The sequence below is a fragment of the Hylobates moloch genome, unplaced genomic scaffold (genome assembly GCF_009828535.3).
Source record: "Hylobates moloch isolate HMO894 unplaced genomic scaffold, HMol_V3 SCAFFOLD_12, whole genome shotgun sequence".
Classification (NCBI taxonomy): domain Eukaryota; kingdom Metazoa; phylum Chordata; class Mammalia; order Primates; family Hylobatidae; genus Hylobates; species Hylobates moloch.
The window spans coordinates 100,138,728-100,152,789 of record NW_026652287.1 but is presented as its reverse complement, the minus strand read 5'-3'; the positions used below and the strand labels follow the sequence as shown (position 1 = coordinate 100,152,789).

The 14,062-nt window shown below is 42.6% G+C and overlaps 1 protein-coding gene across 3 annotated transcripts in view; it reads left to right on the top strand.

Annotated features, from left to right (window-relative positions):
* LOC116479152 (zinc finger protein 816) overlaps positions 1-13,602 on the top strand; it is a 92,972-nt gene extending 79,370 nt beyond the window's left edge. The window contains exons 5-6 of one of the 3 annotated variants that reach the window (XR_009209104.1): positions 8,084-8,274; positions 12,745-13,602. The gene's annotated coding sequence lies outside the window, so the exon portion shown is untranslated. Of the gene's footprint in view, positions 1-8,083; positions 8,792-12,740 lie in introns of those variants that run through there. The other 2 variants (XR_009209105.1, XM_058425904.1) reach the window with 2 other exon arrangements.
* The last annotated feature ends 460 nt before the right edge of the window (positions 13,603-14,062 follow it).

The following is a 14,062-nucleotide window of genomic DNA, read 5'->3' as shown; positions in this document are numbered from 1 at the left end:
GCTCACGCCTATAATCCCAGCACGTTGGGATGCCAGTGCAGGAGGATTGCTTGAGACTGGGAATTCAAGGCCAGCCTGGGCAATATAGTTTGACCCTGTCTCTACAAAAAAAAAATAAAAATTTTAATTGCTGGGCAGAGTGTGGTGTACCCTGTAGTTCTGACTACTCAGGAGACTGAAGTGGGAGGATCACGTGAGCTGAGGAGTTCAAGGTTTCAATGAGCCATGAGTGTACCACTGCACTCCAGCCTGGGCAATAGAGTGAAATGCTGTCTCAAAAAAAAAAAAAAAAGATTATTGGCCAGGTGTGGTGGCTCACATCTGTAATCCTAGCACTTTGGGAGGCCAAGACAGGTGGATAACCTGAGGTCAGTAGTTCGAGACCAGCCTGTCCAACATGGTGAAACCCCATCTCTACCAAAAATACAAAAATTAGCCATGTATGGTGGTGGGCGCCTGTAATCCCAGCTACTTGAGAGGCTGAGGCAGGAGAATTGCTTGAACCCAGGAGGTGGAGGTTGCAGTGAGCTGAGATCACGCCACTGCACTCCGGCCTCAGCAACAGGGAGAGACTCTGTCTCAAAAAAACAAACAAACAAAAATTATCAACTAAGAGTCTGTGAAAAGGTTACAAAGGGCCAAAGTACAATACACTTTCTGAAACTGTAGGCAGTTTTTTTGTGTATCTGTGCTTATGACATCTTTGTAGGAAGACAATCCATGGCTGTCAGCAAATTTTCGTGAGGACTGTGGCGCAAGCACAGTGAGAACCACTGGGTTCAAGAATCTAAAATCTTTATTGATGTATATTTATGTATTTCCCAAATTTTGCTTTTACCTTATGGATAAACTATTAAATATCCCAATGTTATATTAACATAAGAGCATTGGCTGGATGTGGTGGCTCATGCCTATAATCCCAGCACTTTGGGAGGCTGAAGTGGGTAGATCCCTTGAGCCCACGAGTTCCAAGACCAGTCTGCACAACATGGTGAAATCCCATCTCTAGTAAAAATGCAAAAATTAGCCAGGTACAGTGGTGGGTGCCTATAGTCCCAGCTGCTCAGGAGGCTGAGGTGGGAGGATCACTTGAGCCCAGGAGCAGAGGTTGCAGTGAGCTGAGATTATGCCACTGCACACCAGCCTGGGCACAAAAATAAAAAATAAAAATAAAAAAAAGCACTAAGCTAGATGACTTTTAAGTTCTTCCTACTTAAAAAAAAAAAGAAAGCCTGGGTGTGGTGGCTCACACTTGTAATCCCAGCACTTTGGTAGGCCAAGGCAGGCAGATCACCTGAGATCAGGAGTTCGAGACCAGCCTGGCCAACATGGTGAAACCCCGTCTCTACTAAAAATACAAAAAATTAGCTGGGAGTGGTGGTGCATGCCATCTACTTGGGAGGCTGAGGCAGGAGAATTGCTTGAACCCGGGAGGCGGATGTTGCCGAGATGGTGCCATTGCACTCCAGCCTGGGTGACGGAGTGAGACTGTCAAAAAAAAAAAAAGAAAAAGCAACCCAATTATATGACACTGGAAGATAAAACTGCCGTAATCTGCATATGGCTTTTTTTAAGTTGGGGAGGAAGTTAATATACTTCCAGTGGAAGACCTGAGAGGGTACCTGAAGAGATACCAGGAAAATACTGGAAACATGCCACCAAGCCCTCTTCGATAGAAGAGTCTTCTTATTTGGAAAGTTGCCATTTTAATGTTCAGTGTGAATCAGGTAGGGATTTGCTAGTCATCACTATGAATGGTGGATACTTTGACAAATGCTTTAAGGATATTACCATGTCCTTGCGTCTGCTGTTCAGAAAATTATAACCTTAGACAAATATCTTTGCACTGAGCCTCAGTTTTTAAAAAATCTCTAAAATAAAAATACACATGCACAGATTTATATTTTTAAGATTGAGCTATACCTTTAATAGTTTAAGGTTGAAACAAAGAAATAAAAAATGAAATAAATTAAAAAAAATTTTTTTTAAGATTGGGCCAGATAATACCAAAGGTACCTTCCAACTCTTTGATGGATAAGAGTCATCTCTCCGTCTGTAAATAGTGGGTTCATGAGGGAGAATCTGTGGTGTGGTAACAGGAATATGGGCTCTGAAGTCTACAATTCAATGCAATTTCCATTAAAATACTACCATCATTCTTTACAGAACTAGAGAAAAAAAAAAAATCCTAGGCTAGGCGCAGTGGCTCACACCTGTAATCCCAGCACTTTGGGAGGCCAAGGCGGGTGGACCACCTGAGGTCAGGAGTTTGAGTCCAGCCTGGCCAACGTGGTGAAAACCCATCTCTACTAAAAATACAAAAATTAGCTGGGTGTGGTGGCACACGCCTATAGTCCCAGCTACTTGGGAGGTTGAGGCAGGAGAATCACTTGAACTCGGGAGGTGGAGGTTGCAGTGAGCCGAGATCGCGCCACTGCACTCCAGCCTGGCTGGCAACAGCGAGACTCCGTTTCAAAAAAAAAAAGAAAGAAAAAGAAAATCCTAAAATTCATATGGAAACAAAAAAGAGCCTGCATAGCCAAAGCAAGACTAAGCAAAAAGAACAAATCTGGAGGCATCACATTACCTGATTTTAAACTATACTATAAGGCCATAGTCACCAAAACAGCATGGTACTAGTATAAAAATAGGCACATAGACCAATGGAACAGAATAGAGAACCCAGAAATAAACCCAAATACAAATAGCCAACTGATCTTCGACAAAGCAAACGAAAACAAAAAGTGGGGAAAGGACACCCTCTTCAACAAATGGTGCTGGGATAATTGGCAAGCCACATATAGGAGAATGAAGCTGGATCCTCATCTCTCACCTTATACAAAAATCAACTCAAGATGGATCAAGGACTTAAATCTAAGAACCAAAACTATGAAAATTCTAGAAGATAACATGAGGAAAACTCTTCTAGACATTGGCTTATGCAAAGATTTCATGACCAAGAACCCAAAAGCAAATACAACAAAAACAAAGATAAATAGGTGGGACTTAATTAAATGAAAGCGCTTTTGCACAGCAAAAGGAACAGTCTGCACAGTAAACAGAGAACCCATAGAGTTGGAGAAAATCTTTATACATATGACAAAGGACTAATATCCAGAATCTACAAGGAACTCAAATCAGTAAGAAAAAAAAAATCCCATCAAAAAGTGGGCTAAGGACATGAATAGAAAATTCTCAAAAGAAAATATACAAATGACCAACAAACATATGAAAAAATGCTCAACATCACTAGTGATTAGGGAAATATAAATCAAAACCACAGTGCGATACTACCTTACTCCCACAGAATGGTCATAATTAAAAAATAAAAAAAAATAGATGTTGGCATGGATGTGGTGAGCAAGGAACACTTCAACATTACTGGTGGGAATGTAAACTAGTACAGCCACTATGGAAAACGGCGTGGAGATTCCTTAAAGAACTAAAAGTAGAACTATCATTTGATTCAGCAATCCCAGTACTGGGTATCTACCCAGAGGAAAAGAAGTCATTATACCAAAAAGATACTTGCTCACACACGTTTATAGCACCACAATTCACAATTGCAAAAATACGGAACCAGCCCAAATGCCCGTCAATCAACAAGTGGATAAAGAAAGTGTGGTATATGCATACAATGGAATACTATGCAGCCATAAAAAGGAATGAATTAATGGCATTCGCAGCAACCTGGATGGGACTGGAGACCATTATTCTACATGAAGTAACTGAGGAATGGGAAACCAAACATCGTATGTTCTCCTTCATAAGTGGGAGCTAAGCTATGAGAATGCAAAGGCCTAAGAGTGATACAGTGGGCCAGGCACGATGGCTCACGCCTGTAATCCCAACATTCTGGGAAGCTGAGGCGGGTGGATCACCTAAGGTCAGGAGTTCAAGACCAGCCTAGCCAACATGGTGAAACCTGTCTCTACTAAAAATACAAAAATTAGCCAGGCGCGGTGGCAGGCACCTGTAATCCCAGCTACTTGGGAGGCTGAGATAGGAGAATTGCCTGAACCCAGGAGACGGAGGCTGCAGTGAGCTGGGATCATGCCACTGCACTCCAGCCTGGGTGACAGAGCAAGACTCCACCTTTGGGGGGAAAAAATGATACAGTGGATTTTGGGGACTTGAGGGGTGAAAGGGTGGGAAAGGGGTAAGGGATAAAAGTCTACAAATTGGGTTCAGTATATACTGCTGGGGGGATGGGTGCCCCAAAATCTCACAAATCACCACTAAAAGCTTATTCATGTAACCAAATACCACCTGTTCCCCCAAAACCTATGGAAATAAAGAATTTTTAAAAATAAGAGAATAAAAAAAACCTTAAAAAAAAAAAAAAGAATATGGGCTCTGGAATCATAGACCTGGATTTACGATTTGACCTGTTTGGGTTAAAAGGGAAAATATTATCAGATGAGTATTCTACATTAAGATAAAATATAGTTTAGAAATAGAATTACCAGAAGTCAGAGTTGTTAAGCATACTTTAAATGTCTTATTTTGTTATTATTTAAATTGAGTATTTCCTACAACATTCCCTAATGGAGCTTATTTTTATCAACATGTATACATATATATATGTATGTGTGTGTGTATATATATATATATACATCCATCCATACTACTACTCAATGAAACTTGTAAACAATGAAACTTTGTAAACAATGAAACTTGTTTACAAAGAAACTGACTTCTACTGAATAGTTTTTGAAGATTCTGAGGCATTAATTTCTAAAGGGAAATTTCTAACCAAGCATTGCCATGCCGCCTAGTGACAGCTTCATAAAGCACAGTTATTAGGCTTAAAAAGAATTAAGTTCCCAAGGGTATCATCATTCAATGTTAGGCTAAACAGTTTGGAGGGACTTACATGTAAAGCATTTTTTTCTCTGTATAAATAAATCCAGCTTCAATTACTGGAAAACTTTCCTCCTGATAGAATATTCAGTAAATTTCCATGACCATTAACGGTCTGATTCATAACACTTGAGACTGTTTAAACTTCTTAGATTATTCAGTCTCTACGAGATGACAAAGATTGTTTGCTTGACCAAACTTTAGTCAGGCTCCTGAATCTTCTTCTAGTCCCATCTGTGCTCTTCCTTGTAAAATCCCATTTTAGCAAAGAACCCTGCTGTGTCAGTTTAGCAAGAAGCCCCCACCGTCAATATCTGATCATACTCAATATCCAATCAGGTTCCTCATCCTTTATCATCCCCCAGAGGTTATGTGTCATCATCCTGGCCAGTCTTCAGTGAGAATCCTGTTAGATCAGTTCAGCCATAATCTCCCTTACCCTTGAGGTTTTTCCTCTCGGTAATTTTCCATTCATTGACCCCTGACCTACTTCTTGGCTATAAATTCCCACTACTTGGCCATGCCGTACTCAGATTTGAGGCTAGTATCGCTCCCTGACCGCAAAATCCCATAGCAGTGGCCCCTGTACCTATTTTGATGGTCCTGAATAAAATCATCTTTTAACAAGTATCATTGAATAATTTTTTTGTTGACAGGTACTATCCATATAAATAAAAGTGTTTGTTTGTTTGTTTGTTTCTGGAGACAGGGTCTAACTCTGTCACTCAGGCTGAAGTGCAATGGTGTGATCATAGCTCACCACAGCCTCAACCTCCTGGGTTCAAGCGATTCTCCCACCTCAGCCTCCTGAGTAGCTGGGACTACAGGCACATGCCACCAAGCCCAGCTAGTTTTTTTTTTAGAGACAGGGTTTCGCTATGTAGCCCAAGCTCATAAAAGACTTTCTAACTCCAAAAAAAAAATTTTTTTTGAGACAAAACGTTTTTCTTCTTATATAACTTTTATACATAAAGAATTCAAGACTGAAATCTATTATTGAGCTCTTTTTCCTGGAAATCTTTCCTTCCTGTACACTCTACAAGTAGATTGGAAGTGCTTCTATTTGCTGATTCCTTGCATGCTAAAAAGATTTTTGGAACACGAAAACCAAAAAAGTTGGGGCTGAAGCCTCATCTCTGCTGCTTAGCAACCCTATAACCAATGATGCTACCTAAGAATTCATTCATTAGTATAATCATTCAGCTTCTCAGCTATGCCAGGTATGATGTAGGAGACATAAAGTGGATGTCATGGTCCCACCCTTGGAAAAGTAACTCTAATACAGAGAACATAAACATGACATTAACAATGTAGTAAGTGTATAGAGGTATGAAGACAGAACTCTATACAACTCATTTATTATGGCATCTGAAAGAGAAGCAGTATTTAAAGTTGGTCGTGAAATCTGAACGGGAGTTAGGATTTGTAACAGCATCTCTGGAAGAGGGACGAGGATGTTTAAAGGGACTGGGTTGCCAAGAACATTTTATACATATTTCCATCTTTCAGGGGGCTGTATGCATATGCATACATGAAAATTATATATATGTATGTATATAGGAATGGCAGATTGGGTTAGAAAGATGAGTTGAGAGTAAATTTAACTTTGATGTGTTTAGGGTGAGATACTTGTGAACATCTAAATTGAAGCTGTGGTAAAGCATAAACTTCAAAATTAGACCCACCTGTGTTTGACTCGCAAGTCCACTACCTAATGTGACCTTGAACAGTTTACTCATTGTTTTGAGCCCAGGTTTTCTCATTTGCATAATGGAGCTAGTATACAATTGTTGCAGTTAGGATTAAATGATACATATATATACATTGCCTGTCACAGGTTAGGCTATTTTAATAAGTGCTATCCTCTCACCCTCCAGGTCTGTGTTTCTTTTTTTGTGTTTGTTTTGTTTTGTTTTTGAGACAGAGTTTCACTCCTGTTGCCCAGGCTGCAGTGCAATGGTGCGATCTCGGCTCACTGCAACCTCCTGCCTCCCGGGTTCAAGCGATTCTTTTGCCTCAGACTCCCAAGTAGCTGGGATTACAGGCATGCGCCACCATGCCTGGCTAATTTTGTATTTTTAGTAGAGATGGGGTTTCTCCAAGTTGGTCAGGCTGGTCTCAAACTCCTTACCTTAGGTGATCTGCCCACCTTGGCCTCCCAAAGTGCTGGGATTACAGGCGTGAGCCACCGTACCCAGCCTTAGGCCAGTGTTTCTCAGAGTGGCCCAAGGTCACCTGCACCAGAATCACCTGGAGTGCTTGTTAGACAATGACGCCTTTCCATACCTAATGAATTAATTTACTGAGATGGAACTTGAAACTATGAAATTTAACCATCACATTGGAGTTGTGAGGTATATAAATTATGTTAATTAACCCATATACAAAGACTTTTTTTTTTTTTTTGAGACGGAGTCTCGCTCTGTCGCCCAGACGGGAATGCAGTGGCGCGATCTTGGCTCACTGCAACCTCCGCCTCCTGGGTTCAAGCGATTCTCCAGTCTCAGCCTCCCTAGTAGCTGGGATTACAGGTGCGTGCCACCATACCTGGCTAATTTTTGCAATTTTTTTTTTTTTTTAGTAGAGATGGGGTTTCACCGTGTTGGCCAGGCTGGTCTCAAACTCCTGACCTCAGGTGATCTGCCCCCCTTGGCCTCCCAGAGTGCTGGGATTACAGGTGTGAGCAACTGCACCTGGCAAAGACTTCTAATTACACAACTGTTCACTGACTCAAGTTTCTATTAGGAGTTTCCTTTAGGCTAAAAATATGAAACCACTTAACCTTTTGTCAGACAGAATATGATACTTAAAAGTTATAAATGAATATATGAGGCATTTTCCTAATTCTTTTTTTTTTGTCTGAGGCCGGATCTCTGTCTGACACCCAGGCTGGAGTGCAGTTGTGTGATCTCAGCTCACTGCAACCTCTGCCTCTCAGGTTCAAGCGATTCTCCTGCCTCAGCCTCCTGAGTAGCTGGTACTACAAGCGTGACCCACCACACCTGCTTAAATTTTGTATTTTTAGTAGAGAGAGGGTTTCACCATTTTCCTAATTCCTAAAGTCCAAGTTCAGAGTAAAATTAGGTGCTTTAAAGATGGCTCAAGGATGCTAAATACTAACCATTAAATTAGCAACAAAAAGTTAATAAAACGCTAAAATTGACAAAGATATTTTGATAAAGTTATTCCTTTGTTTTATTTGTTGTGTGTTTTATTGTAGGATTTTCACCAGGGGCCGGACATGGTGGCTCACGCCTATAATACCAGCACTTTGGGAGTCTGAGGCAAGCAGATTGCTGGAGCCCAGGAGTTGGAGACCAGCCTGGACAACATGGCAAAACCCCATCTCTGCAAAAAATTAGCCAGGCGTGGTGGTGGACACCTGTAGTCCCAGCTACCCAGAAGGCTAAGGTAGGAGGATCACTTGCTGTGAGGAGTGATCGAGCCACTGCACTCTAACCTGGATGACAGAATGTGACCCTGACACACACACACACACACACACACACACACACAATTTGCTGGGCACAGTGGCTCACACCTGTAATCACAGCACTTTGGGAGGCCAAAGCAGGTGGATCACTTGAGGTCAGGAATTCAAGACCAGCCTGGCCAACATGGTGAATCCCCGACTCTACTAAAAATACAAAAAAATTAGCCAGGCGTGGCGGGCGCCTGAAATCCCATCTACTGGGGAGGCTGAGGCAGGCAGGCAGGATTGCTTGAACCCAGGAGGCAGAGGTTCCAGTGAGCAGAGATCGCACCACTGCACTCCACTCTGGGCAACAGAGTGAGACTCAGTCTCAAAAAAAAAAAAGATTGCCACTATAAACTATTTTAAGTTAGTTTAGGGCTTATACTTCAGAATAAAAGGGGTATAACTAGCAATTCAACTATTTTGAAGGCCGGGTGCTGTGGCTCACACCTATAATCCCAGCACTTCGGGAGGCCGAGGTGGGTGGATCACCTGAGGTTGGGAGTTCGAGACCAGCCTGACCAACATGGTGAAACCCTGTCTCTACTAAAAATACAAAAATTAGCCAGGCATCGTGATGCGTGCCTGTGATCTCAGTTACTCAGGAGGCTGAGGCAGGAGAATCACTTGAACCCAGGAGGCAGAGGTTGCAGTGAGCCGAGGTTGTGCCATTGCATTGCAGCCTGGGCAACAAGAGTGAAACTCCATCTCAAAAAAAAAAAAATTGAATAAATATATATTTAAATATATATTGAAAATGTGAGTGAACACAATTTGAAAAATGTTTTGTGTTAATAAGATATACAAATTATAAAATTACACAATTCAGTATTTCAGTTGCTAACTCTTTAGTGCTTCTATAATTATTCAAATTAATTTTCCTGATTTATTTTTTCCCTACTGTGTGTTTTTGTTTGTTTGTTAGAGACAAGGTCTTGCTCTGTCACACATGCTGGAGTGCAGTGGTATGATCATAGCTCACTACAGCCTCCAACTTCTAGGCTCAAGTGCTCCTCCTGCCTCTGCCTCCCAAAGTGGTGGGATTACAGGCGTAAGCCATCTTGCTGGGCCCCTACTGTTTTCTTGAATCCTTACCCTCCTTTCTTAGATTCATTGTCGTCTTACTACAGTACTGTATCCTTAAGCAGTTCTTTCAGAAATGGTCTCAAGAGTGGCACTCTGAGTCCTTGTTTATCCAAAAGTTTGTATTTTGCCCCCAGGCATTGAATACTGGTTTGACCTGGGACTTCGGCTCCTGTTGCTCAACATTTAGTTTAACTTCCTTATAGTGTGTCTTCCTAAACTTCGGAGAGTAGAAAGCTAAAAACCTCATTTTCCAGCTCCTTTGTAGCCAGTGTTCTGAGTATGATTTACATAAAACTGTTTTGTTTTTTTTGTTTTTTTTTTTTGAGACAGAGCCTCGCTCTGTGGCCCGTCCCGCCGTGCAGTGGCGCAATCTCGGCTCATTCAAGCTTCTCCTGCCTGACCTTCGGTGGTGGGAATAGGCCCGCCACCTTCCGGTATTTTTTAGTAAGGAGGCTATTATTACTATTTTTTGAGACGGAGTTTCTCTCGTCGCCCAGGCCGGAGTACAATGGTGCAATCTCAGCTCACTGCCTCTGCTGGGATTACAAGCATGTGCCACTACGCCTGGCTAATTTTTTGTATTTTTAGTAGAGATGGGGTTTCACCGTGTTAGCCAGGATGGTCTCAATCTCCTGACCTTGTGATCCGCCCCCCTCGGCCTCCCAAAGTGCTGGGATTACAAGTGTGAGCCACCGCGCCCGGCCACAAAAAAACCATTTTTTTTTTAAGAGACGGTATCTCACTCTGTTGCCCAGGCTGGAGTACAGTGGTGCGATCTTAGCTCACTGCCGCCTCAAACTCCTGGGCTCCAGCAATCCTCCTGCGTCAGCCTCCTAAGAAGCTGAGAGTAGCTCATAAAATTGACTCATGTCCTTAAGACCAGTCTGAGTCCAGTCCTGTATATGCCACTTCCACTTGATGGCAGCACATGCTGCTGAGCACACCTAATCCACAGTGGGGAGGAGAAATTATCTCAGGGAGAAATCAGAGCAATATTTCTGGTGGTTCAACTTACATGAAGACATGGGTGGAGATGACAGTTAATGGTTTGACCAAAGGGTCAGAGATTTGACAACTACAAGATAAGAAACCCAGGCCAGGAACGGTGGCGTAGGCCCATAATCTCAACACATTGGGAGGCCAAGGCAGGAGGATTGCTTGAGGCTAGGAGTCCAAGGCCAGCATGGGCAACATAGTGAGATTCCCTATCTCTAAAAATAAAAATAAAAAAATTAGCCAGGGGTAGTGGTGCAAGCTTTTAGTCCCAGCTACTCTGGAGGCTGAGGTGAGAAGACCACTTGAGCCCAGGAGTTCCAGGCTGCTGTGAGCTAGGATCATGCCAGTGCACTCCAGCCTGAGCGACAGAGCAAGACCCCATCTCAAAAAGAAATAAAAATAAAAATAAATTTTAAAAAAGAAAGAAAAAAAAAGAAACTTGGGAAGTAGAAGCTTTAGGGAAGTGTGTGGACAAACTCAGAATAGGCCCCAAATGCAAGGATATTTGTTTCCTGTGTGAAAGCTTATCAAAAGCTTTCTTATCAAAAGCCGTCTTCTGTAGGTAAGGCTCTTAATATTTAGATGGACGGCATAGCATACACTGTGGACATTGGTTAGCCTCTTTCCCCAGCCATCCCAGTGCTTGCTCAGTTATGCTACATTCTGGGAAAATTCCCTCAGCTTCTTTCTAACTCAGATTTTCAGTCTTTTTTCTTTTTTGTCTTTTTTGTCGTTTTTCTTTTTCTTTCTTTCTTTTTTTTTTTTTTTTCAGAGTCTCTGTCACCCAGGCTGGAGTGCAGTGGTGTGATCCTGGCTTACTGCAACTTCCACCTCCTGGGTTCAAGCAATTCTCGTGCCTCAGCCTCCCGAGTAGCTGGGACTACAGGCATGCACTGCCCTGCCTAGCTAATTTTTGTATTTTTAGTATGGACAGGGTTTTACCATGTTGCCCAGGCTGGTCTTGAACTCCCAGGCTCAAGCCATCCACCTGCATCGGTCTCCCAAAGTGCTGGAATTACATGGGTGAGCCACTGCACCTGGCCCAGATTTTCAGCACAGTACTAGTGTCCATTCTGCTGTTCAATCCATCTATTAAGCAGAAGTTTTTTGTCTTTTTTTTTTTTTTTTTCTTGGAGATAGGGTCTCTCTCTGTCACCCAGGCTGGAGTGCAGTGGCACAATCTCGGCTCCCTGCCACCTCCGCCTCCTGGGTTGAAGCAATCCTCCTGCCTCAGCCTCCCAAGTAGCAGGGATTAAAGGTGTGCACCACCACACCGAGTTAGTATTTTTAGTAGAGAAGGGGTTTCACCATGTTGGCCAGGCTGGTCTTAAACTCCTGACCTCAGGTAATCTGCCTGCCTTGGCCTCCCAAATTGCTGGGATTACAGGTGCCCAGCCCAAAAGTTATTTTTAATAACTTATTTTTAATTTCTAAGAACTATTTTGTTATAGCAACCTGCTCTTGTTACAATAGATACAGTGACCCTATCAGTCCTTTAGAGGATATTAGTTTTTGTTTTTTCCTTTATTTTCTTCCCTTAGGGATTCATTCTTGTTAGATTTGGGGCCTCTCTGGTGATGAGTGTCCCTCAAATGTTTAATGCTTGGTTGTCCTTTTTTTTTTCATTTCTGAATTCCTGTTTACCCATGGGTGAATCCAAGTTCTTTTTTTGTGTATGTGACGGAGTTTCACCCTTTTTGCCCAGGCTGGAGTGCAATGGCATGATCTCGGCTCACTGCAACCTCCGCCTCTCAAATTCAAGTGATTCTCCTGCCTCAGCCTCCCAAGTAGCTGGGATTACAGGCACCCGCCACCACACCCGGCTAATTTTTTGTATTTTTAGTAGAGACAGGGTTTCACCATGTTGGCCAGGCTGGTCTCGCACTCCTGACGTCAGGTGATCCACCCACCTCGGCCTCCCAAAGTGCTGGGATGACAGGTATGAGCCACCATGCCTGGCCAATCCAAGTTCTAATTTGGTGTTTTGCCTCTGGTTGTTGTGGGGGGTAAGAGGGAAACAGGAGGGAGATGTGCTGAGTTCCCTAGGGCCCTGCCCTGTCAGAATTCTTTCTAATGAGGTCCAAGCTCTTGGCTTTAATCAGAGTTCAGTGACACAACCCACTGCTCCGTTAACATTTGTTTACTTTGATGCCCTTAGGGGATATGACATTATTTCAGGTTCTAGTCTTTCCTTTCCAACCTGTACACTTTAACCCCTTTTACTGCCCAGCCTCAATACCAAGACAGGGAATAGGGCCCAGCTGTAGGTTTCAATCTTTCAATGGCTAACCCATGATCTCCTTCTACTCTTTTTTTTTAGACAGGATCTCACTGTGTTGCCCAGGCTGAAATATAGGGGCTATTCACAGGTGCAGCTGTAGCACACTGCAGCCCCCAACTCCTAGGCTCAAGCAATTCTCCTACCTCAGCCTCTCGAGTAGCTGGGACTGCTGACACATGCCACCATGCCCAGCCTTCTCCTACTCTCTGTATTTGTCCTGAGATTAAAATATCTCTGGAATTGTTCTTACCTCTTTGGTAGTTTTCTCCTGCCCTGATTTGGGATATGGGTTTTCTTGTTTCTCTAACAATCTAATCGTATTTGTTTTCCATGTTTTAGACACTTCTCCACATCAGTAGTACTCTTTTTGTTTACTAGAATTACGGACTTAATCTTACAAAAGATAACAGAATTTTGTCATGCACATAATATGGGCTCCAATAAAATGAATACCCAGTGTCCAACATCTAGCTTGAGAAATACTGTATCACAAATAGCATTGAAACGCACCCTGTGTATTCCTCCCTCATGTACCTCCCTCCCCTCCCCAGCAGACATTTAATGGGAGTTGGAACAGGTAGAGAAATAGGTGAACATGATCAGTTTGCTATGTTGAGGCAATCATCACTGAATTCAAAAATTCAAAAATGTTTTTCCACAACAATACATATCTTTAAAGTGTCACTCCAGATATTACTATTTAGAGCCAATTTTTTATGATCTATATTGTCTCCAGATAGAGCTAATATTAAAAGTGTTCTTTGAAATAAAATATATTAAAACATCTATATTTAGCAATAAATTTTCAAAATTAGGTGTTGAAATGGATGAAAGCTTTGATCCTAGTGATAAAGAATTAGGGCTTATGTTCATTAATGTCAAAAATCAATTTGTAGGGCCAGGCGCGGTGGCTCACGCCTGTCATCCCAGCACTTTTGGAGGCCGAGGCGGGTGGATCACGAGGTCAGGAGTTCGAGACCAACCTGGCCAACATGGTGAAACCCCGTCTCTACTAAAAATACAAAAATTAGCTGGGCATGGCAGCAAGCGCCTGTAGTCGCAGCTACTCAGGAGGCTGAGGCAGGAGAGTTGCTTGAACCCAGGAGGCAGAGGTTGCAGTGAGCCAAGATCGTGCCACTGCACTCCAGCCTGAGCAATGGAGCAATACTCCATCTCAACAAAAAAACACACACAAAAACACCAATTTGTAGTGGCTCAAAAATGAGCACTATGAGGCCTAATTTATATAGAAAGTAGTTTACTGTAATAAGCATGTGAAAACACGCATACACACTATTCTCAGAAGAACGTAATCATCAGGCTGGGGGATGTTTGGGAAAGGCAGCTTTGAGGAATGACCC